The sequence below is a fragment of the Mastomys coucha genome, unplaced genomic scaffold (assembly GCF_008632895.1).
Source record: "Mastomys coucha isolate ucsf_1 unplaced genomic scaffold, UCSF_Mcou_1 pScaffold21, whole genome shotgun sequence".
NCBI classification, from domain to species: domain Eukaryota; kingdom Metazoa; phylum Chordata; class Mammalia; order Rodentia; family Muridae; genus Mastomys; species Mastomys coucha.
The window spans coordinates 132,519,198-132,528,053 of NW_022196904.1; the positions used below are offsets into that span (position 1 = coordinate 132,519,198).

At 42.7% G+C, this 8,856-nt stretch overlaps 1 protein-coding gene and 1 long non-coding RNA gene across 2 annotated transcripts in view; one reads left to right on the plus strand and one right to left on the minus strand.

Moving 5' to 3' along the window:
• Positions 1 to 8,856, plus strand: part of Kcnq1 (potassium voltage-gated channel subfamily Q member 1) — a 330,062-nt gene that overhangs the window by 148,511 nt on the left and 172,695 nt on the right. The gene's annotated exons all lie outside the window — the stretch shown is intronic.
• The window catches only part of LOC116103261, a 59,408-nt gene that overhangs the window by 11,417 nt on the left and 39,135 nt on the right, over positions 1 to 8,856 (minus strand). The gene's annotated exons all lie outside the window — the stretch shown is intronic.

The following is an 8,856-nucleotide window of genomic DNA, read 5'->3' on the forward strand; positions in this document are numbered from 1 at the left end:
ATTAACTTAACTGGAATTTTCCTTCAATATTGAGACAAACTGTTTACAACCCTGTCTTTGCTTTCACTTGTAGCTTGAGGTAAGCATAGTGTTTCTTAACATCTAGCTCTGTGCATGTTTTGTAAGTTATGAGCACATACTATTATTTTAAATGCTCTAAAATTCCAGAGACGCTCTCCGTAGATTGTCTTCTGAAGGTTTTCAGTGGACTGCTGTATTCCACAACCACTGATCTTTGCTCAAGTCACTAAAACTGCTCTGAAGGTCTTACAATGTTTGCAAGTATTGTCCACTATTTTTCACAGAGAAAATTCGCAATTAGGATTTGGGAAAAAAAAATAGAAAAATGCAGTCACATTAAGTCAGGTCTTTCAGGCTACCCCACAAACAATATAAAACAAAAATAATTATTTTAGAACAAGGTCTGTATTGTGCTCTCCAGAAAAAAGGACCAGGTCCATAATACCACCTTCAATGCTGCCCCCAAACCAGGCTGAGTAGAGCGAAGGTATTCAAGGACAAATGAAAATGTCACAAGTTCCTGTCATTTTTGCAGAAACTTATTCTTTCTACCAAATGGGTTTTTTCCAGCCGTTGAATTAAAGTTGTTAGTCTTGGCAGCAAGAACCTTTATCCACTGAACCATCTTGCTAGCCCCCTACCACTTATTAAGTGGCTGTTTCTTTTTGTGATATTTACTTGGTTGCTATAAATTACTGACTGCTTCCCAGAATTAATCACTGACATTAATTCTGAGTTCCTATAAAAATATTTCTGTGGAGAGGGAATCTTATTTTTGTTGACCCTACTTAGCATCCTCGCTCTTTTGACAGAGCATCCTAGGCCTCTTCTGACCTTTTGTGCCCATAGGCATACAATAGTGGGCAGATTCTCCTCTCATGGGGAATCTTTATGTATTTGGCCTACTGTTGAAGAAATAGATCATCAATGGTTTTATTTTGCTCTTACTATTGTGGAATTGCTTATCCTGATTTTTAGAATTAAGTGAGGACATTTAAAGTCCAAGGGGGGGGTAGAATGTTGTTATTCTCTAAACATTCCTAGAAATCCTCAAAATTATGCTTGTTCACATAAAGACTTTTCCCACTCCTGGTCTCTATAGCTTCTCCCCCTGATAATGTCACCATGTTTGTTTGGGGGTTTATTTGTTTGTTTGTTTTGATGTCCCCTTCACTCTTCACTGGCCTCTCAAGTCTCCCTGGATTTCCTTTGCTACATTCTATACATAGCAGTCCCAAAAATTCTTTTGATAAAAAGTACATCATGGAAAAAAAAGTACATCATGTTACTTTCATTCTTAAAAGCTTTAACCCCTTCCTATCACATATTCGTGGGCTAGATTCATGGACAGAGAACAGCAAGAAACTTGTGCCAGCCACTTCCCAAGAAAATGTTCTCGTGAGCAACTGGAAATCAGCTTACACTCCTTAAAGATCTCCCAGTAATGTGGACCTGGAGTATTGACTGCCACTGAAGGCTTACTTTGAGAGGTTTCTTTCCATTGCCTTTGGCCTACCCTGCATTGCAGTTAAACAGAGCCCTGGAGTCATATCTGGTATTTCTTGTATTAAAAAGCCTTTGATATGAAGACAATATGAATGCTAAACATTGTTCATGTGTGAGGACCCATACTGCCTATGTGTCCTCAAAACTAGGGATGTTTTCTTTTCTTCCATGTTCTTTGTATGTGCCATATAGCAGGGCTTCCAGTGTGGTTTAATGAGCTACCTGAACAGTACATCAAGGTCTTCACTTTCAAACCATTTAACTTTAGTCATATGCCCTTTTGCTCTCTAAAACAGGCTAGTTCCTAAGTGAGCAGCACCCTCATTTCTACATGATTTCTGATTATTCTTGGAAATTCCTCAAAGATGGACTAGTTTGCTTCTCAGGTCTAGCTTGGCAACATTGAGCCTAGGCACACAGAGTCAGACTGCACCAATGCTGCGACACCTTTATGTGATGGTCATCCTGAGGAGGTCAAAGAAGAGATTCTCTCCCAGCCCCTGCCAGGGGCTCTTTGCCCTCCCTTCCTCTACTCATAGTCCTCCTGCAACCAGCAGGGGTGAGGTAGCCAGTTTGAGTTGATTACTTTTGACATCAGTTGTTAACATAATTTTGACATTAAGCTTCTCCCTAGCTCTGGGGTGACTCTGACTATGTCCAGGCTCTGGCTTGAGGAACCATGGGGAGCCTCTGCGGCCCCAGATCTGGCCTCGCTGGAGGCAGCCTGGGAAGAGACCTGTGTTTCTCAAGCACACGCCCTCCAGGCTAGGGGGTGGGGCCCCAGCAGATGTCTGGATTTGGTAGCCAGGGCCTGGAGCCGGATGCTGAGAATGAGGCCTGCAACTCATTTCCCCATTAAACATTCTGAGAACATCTGCACCAGTTTCCAAGGCTTCTCCTTAATTGCTTTGATTATTGTGTGAAGTTAAGAACTGGCACATTTCCGTGATGTTGTGATGAAGGTGAAAAGATCGCTCTTAATTAGATTAAAAACATTTTTTTCTTCCTGTGTAATTTCTCCTTGAAAAATCAAGGCCACTTTTTTGTTTTCTTTGTCCAAAGACCTCCAGAAACTTTCCTCCCCACCTCTCCAGAGGTTTCTGGGGAATGTCCTGTGAGCTCAACTTTTGGAGAAGATAGTGCTTAACCCAGATTCCATTGTATATTAAAGTTTCCTGGGGCCTCTCTTGCTGCCTGGAACCTTCCCTTGAAAATGTGTCTTGGGAGACCTGGACAGTGACTTCTTGCAGCATGGAAAGCTGGGTGGACCAATTTTGTTCTCCAGGCAGCTGTGCTACTCATGCTCTGCTTCCTGGGCTCACTTAGGGCTGGCTCTGTCCTTGCCTGTCCTCTTTAGCACCTTACTATTCAGACCACACCCTTGGGCCCACAGAACCATTTTCATTTACTCTGAGATTTATGTGTTAGGCCTGTTATCTCCATTATGAGAAAAGGCATTCAGTGCAAAGTCTCCAGCACTATGAACTCTGTAGTTGTACAAAGCCTAGTGTTGTTCCTAGGATTTCTTGGGATTCCATAGGTCATCTTCAACTGTCATGTCACTGTCCATGTCAAGTTAAATGTATCCTTCAGTCTTTGCTTGAACACAAAATACAGCATGTTCCATAAAGTGCTGCAAACACAGGGTAGAGAGAAAAGCTCTCTAAAGAGAAGTTTGCATTATAACAGTAGAAAGTCAGTGAACAGCTGTACAAAGCACCTTTCCCAGAGTTTCCTGGCCAATGTAGAGCTGAAGCTGGGGCCTCGGGCCAGATTTTTCTAGCTAACCTCCTTCCTCTCTGTCTTCTACCCTGCAAAGCTTAACAAGGATGTCTTAGGGTGTTTGCTGTTGCCTTGTTTTGTTTGCTGGGTTTTGTAACCTAGACTTCCCCCCAGACCTATCTTCTCAGGCTCATATCTTACCCCTAGCTTTATATACTCATAAGAGCTCTTGGTAACAGACTGCAGAGCCCAATTCAATCTAGAAAAGGACAAATGGGATATTTTTTTTCTAGTTTATGAATCTGAACCTGGCTGTTCCAGACACAGTTGGGCCTAGTCTGGTGATGCTTTCTCTCCTTCCCCTTCTACCCTATCCTTTTTGTTCTCTTTCCCTCACTCTCTGCCTATAGATACATGCATAGCTATACTCGTCTGTGTCCGTAAGCAGCCACTTTCCGATGAGTGTAAGATGGCTACTAGTTTACATGTACCAGGAGAAAGATGCCAGACTCCAAGTGATTTCTGCCACAGGCTCAGGCTAGGCTCTCATTGCTCCCAACCAAAGTACAATATATCTTTATAAGTGCAACTGTGCTTCTGAAGTTGTGGTCCAGCCACAAAGCCCCCTTTGGAAATAGCCAAAGAATTGCTAAATCTTACACACCGGGGAGTAGGAAATGAGGACTCTAAGGAAGATTCTGTGAACTATTTCCAGAAGCCAGGCCTGGTTGCAAAGTTCGCAAAAACAACAGGTGTCCACTCAAGCAAGGTATTTTCCTAAGCGGAACTGGGTACCAGCTGTGAATATACATTTACACTGCACTCTTGCCTTGTTCCTGGCAGCTGTTGTGGGAATGGCTTTTACACTTTCTGTCCTTGTCTAGTACTTCTCCCCTCTGAGTGAAGACACAGGTGGTGGTGGGTCTGGTCTGGCTCAGGGTCTGTGAACAGGGCATGGGCAGCTGGCACAGGCTGTGGGGCTGCAGCTCAGCAATGTCACGCAGGACCTGGCTGCAGCTGTCCAGATGCCCTAGGGAGGGTTTTTTCCTTCATGGTGCAGGATCCACAGGGCTTTGGCAAATCCACCAAGACGGGGGAAATTGATTGGGGGTTGGGGGGGGGAAGGGATAGAGAAAGGGCCTCTGCTTGGGGACGATACAGGCAGCTTGTTTATTCCATAGGAGTGAGCTGGCTCAGGGGACATGCCTGTGCCAGGCACCGGAGGTGACATGGGAGAGGAAGAAAGCAAGGTCCCTGTGCTGAGAGCCAGGCACACATAAGTCCCACAGCAATTGAAGGGGCAATCTCTAGAGCCTTGGGGAGCTTATGGAGGAAGGTGGTTTAGCTTACATCTGGGAGATCAGGCAGGATTATAATCAGGAGGAGGAGGGCAGGGGTAAGCAGCTGGGTGAAGTTACTGACACCAGCAAGTCGCAGCAGAGGGCAGTGGGCAACAGGGTGGCCTGGGGCCTTGCAGAGAGTTGGACTTGGAATGCTCAAATGATGATCGGGTGTGCAGAGGGAGTCTGGGAGCTCAATGCAGGAGTAATGAAGCTAGGAATGGGAAGGTCTTGGAGAGCTTGGGAAGAAAGAGCTCAGTACCATTGAGTTTTTTGGGCATCTTAAGGACACACGGGAGGAGGTAGGTGAGTAAGGATACTTAGATACATGGTGCTAACCCCAGGATGATGAGGGCAAGGCAAATACAGGAGGCTTATATGAACTAATGTTTTTCTGACTTCTAAATGTATCATTCATTCAAATAGAAAATACATATACTATAAGGAAGGAAATGAAAATAATTTGAAGTCCTTTAATCCACAGGCAAGCACATCACATTTTGATCTATTACCTTCCAGTCTTTTTTTTTTTCAATGCTTAAGTAAAATGCAAATCATCCTAATTAGTAGGCCCTTTGGCTGAGAAGGAAGATGCTGCGTACAGTCTGGTTTTGGTTCTCTTGAGAGAGGGTGAAACTTGGCAGCGGGTAGCCCCAGCTGGGGCAGTTGCCACGCCTGAGGCTACATTCGCCATTCCAGACCTCCCATTTTCCTAGAAAACAAAATTGTTTTGTTCTGCCCTGCACACTTAGGTCCAGATTCTGGCTCTGACAAGACAGAAGCAGCCAAGGAATGAAAGCATCAAAAACTGGGATCGTTTTAGGAAAATGTGACTTCACTGTCACTAGGAAACAGTACTTTTCCTCCAGGACCAGGTACTCTGATACTGGCTGGTTCAGCACAGAACACCTGGCATTGCTCTAGTATCCTCTACACAGGGTCTAAGTGTTCAGATAACCCTTGTCACATTCACCATGGTCCCACAGTTTGCTCTGCAGTAGGGCTATCTTTTCACATCTTTATGAAAGACCAACTCTGGGATCTTCAGAGATGGGGGTGCCCAATGGGGCTTCTTAGAACACAATACTGGCCCCAAGCTCTTGCTTAAGAGGAGCACCACCAGTGTGTAAAAGTTGAAATCCTGTCCTACCAACTCCCTTCCAGAATCTTTGAGATGTCAGACCTGGCTGTGAGGACAGATCCAAATGCAAAGCGGATAGCAGGCCTGAATAGTGTTTCTCCATGGAAGGAGAGGCACCCCTAAAGTCTCTGAAAGATGTCTAGCAGACAACAGGCTCTCCTTTTGACTTGGAAAAACAACTGTGCTGAGCCCCTCTCTGACCCTCACTGCAGGGGCCCCATGAACCCTTCCCAGGATTAAACCAAAGAGTCCACATTCCTCTCTGGCAGGTGCAGGCCTCGCCCGCTGTGGACAGCCAACTGATGTGCACATTTTAATTTCCTAATACCAGGACTGAGCCTTTCTCAGGAGTTGAGGGGCTCACCCTGGGCCCTCAGGCTTGGAGATGGCACTTGTCATTCTGGGTGTGTAGAACACAGCCCCCTCTTCCAGTCACCTCTTTGCTGCTCCTTTCTTGGGTATACAAGTGATGCAAGCATTGAAATATGTATTTGTGTTCTTTTTCTTTCTTTTTTTTTTCCAAGAACATTTGAATCCTGGATGAAGTTTTAGCTGTGACTTGACAAGTGTATAATATAACCCAGTACACTTGAATCTCAGCCCTGAGTCTCTAGAATGGGAACAGTAACGTACTCCCACCACATCCCAGACCTGTGGGCCTCTTCATGTGCACACATTCCTCAAAGTTTACAGGTCTTTCCCTGGTCTCTCTTAGGATGTCACAGGCACAGAGCCCTTTACTTGAGCCCTTCTTCCAGCTATGACTAAGTAATGTCTGTATAGCTTCCTGCTGGAAGTCTGCCGCTGGCCCCATGGGCCATGAGCTCCTGAGTTTATTTATATTTCCCTGATTGCTAGTCAGGCACAACACCTTTCCATAAGCTCATCAGGCTTTTGAATTCTTGTCTCATTTTGAGGGTGGGGGTTGCGGGGGTGTCTTGCTTATTTTTCGGTTAGGTCATTTTTTTTCAGTGCTAGAGAATTAAACCTAAGTTCTTCTACCACTGAGCTATCTCTAGTCTTCATTTTGCTCTTTGAGAGTTAAGGTCTTGACAATAACATTTCTCCTTCCTCAGCTTCCTAGGTAGCTAGGATTACAGACCTGCACCACCAGATTTACCTATTTTTTCTTATTGATTTACCTGGCTTTTTATATCTTTTATTATTTTTGAATCTCTTTTTACTATTTGAAATGTATTTAGATATTTAGGTTTTGACTCTGAATGTGGCCAAATTGGTATTTTCCTTTTTGATTATTGCTTCTTAGTTATCCTACCCCAAAGCAATATAACTATTCTTCTATATCAAGACCTATGGTCCTTCCAGATCTACTTGTCATAAGCCCTGAAATGCCAAGAATGAGTTTTCAATATATGCTGTGAGAAAATTAAGGGCCCAGTTCAGTGTTTTCCCCATGTGAATTTCCTTGTCCTTGAATGTTTTATTTAAAAGGCCATCTCATGATAAATAAGCCTTTAATACATTGCAAGTGTCCATGTGTATGCCTATTTTCTGATATCCAGTTCTATCCCACTAGCCAGTTATGTCTCTCCTTGAATCAGTACCACACTGTATTAATGACCACTATGTAGAAGTACTTGTGTTTGGTAAGCATATTAGCCAGCCTGTTCATAAAGATATTACTTTTTCCTGTTCTTTTACACTTCCAAATAAATCTCAGAATCCACTTGTCAGGGTATTCACCACAAACATTAGGAGTTTTATTAAAATTTAGGAAGTTTTCTTTTTTCCAGAATTTTTTGAGTGTTTTATCAATGCAATAAAGGCAGTTTTCTGTTTGTCGGTGTCTCTGTTTAATGTTCTGTGCTTTTCTTCATAGTTTTTATCTATCTTTATACACTTAAGGTTCTTTTCTACTATTCTGCTTTTTCCTTTTAATTTGTGTATGTCTTATTTGCATATATTACATATTCTTGTAAAATATAATACAATGTAATACAGTCTTGCAATGTACCTTTCACTACAGTACCTTATATAACTCTGTTACTTTGATGAAAATTAAAACAAGTTTAATTTGGTACAACATTGTTGAGCTACACTTTAGTCCTTCTCCCAGTTTAACTACTCCATGCTCCAAGAGCCTGTCCAATATCTACCATCACATTCATTTAGCAGGTCCTTAGTGTCCTGTGACCTACAGCAGCTTCTCAGTACTGTCACTGGAGTTGATGCTTTTGAATACTCATCAAATGTCAGTGCTACTCTGGGTCTGTATAAGGTTTTCTCAAAATTAGAATAGGGTTACAGGTTTCGTAAATGTCATTAAGGCAAGGTGCTTTTCTCATTTTCTTCCATCAACATGGTGTCAACTTTACATGATTAAATAGCTCACTGTAACTGACCTACTATTTCATCTTTATTAGATCTAGTTATTAAAAGCAAGTCACTAGGTCTAGCCAACATTCAGGGAACGAGGAATTTCACTCTATCTCTTGCAAAAAAAAGTATTAGAGACTCTGTGAATGTGTTAAAATCACTAAAGCAATTAAAATTTATTTGGGGACTAAGGACGTAGCTTGGTGGCAGAATGCTGTCTAACATGCACAAAGCCCTGGATTCAATCAATGTCACTGGGGAAAAAAAAACTATGGGGAGGGGAGACTTTGAAGTCTGTACTTAAGATTTCACCTACTAATTTTAGCCTTTACCCATGGATCTTTCTTGAAGCAAGCATTTCTATGGTACACTTCTGCACTTACAGGGATCACTCTGTTAGAAAGCCCTTCATCTCTTTTTCAGTTGTTTAGAGATATGGACTTGGCAATTGTGTTTCTGGGGTATAACTGAGTATTATTGTTTTGTTCCTGAACTTTTTCTAGCTTTACATGGGCCCTTTTGACAGGTTTTCTACTTATTTCCTTCTAGGTTTATCTTGTAGTTTCCCTGGGCTAGCCCTACAAACAGCCATTCTTCTAAAGAGCCATATTCACTTTTATTGGCGAACTAACAGTTAGAAAATAGGATCTGGGCACTGAGTGTGCTCTCTGCCACAGAAGGGTCACTGTTTACATCTTCTTTCTGCAGGTAGAACTAGGAAATATGTATGTGCATAACTAAAGTCTATATACATCCGTGTTTCAGTGTTTGTATAACTATGCAGCTTAC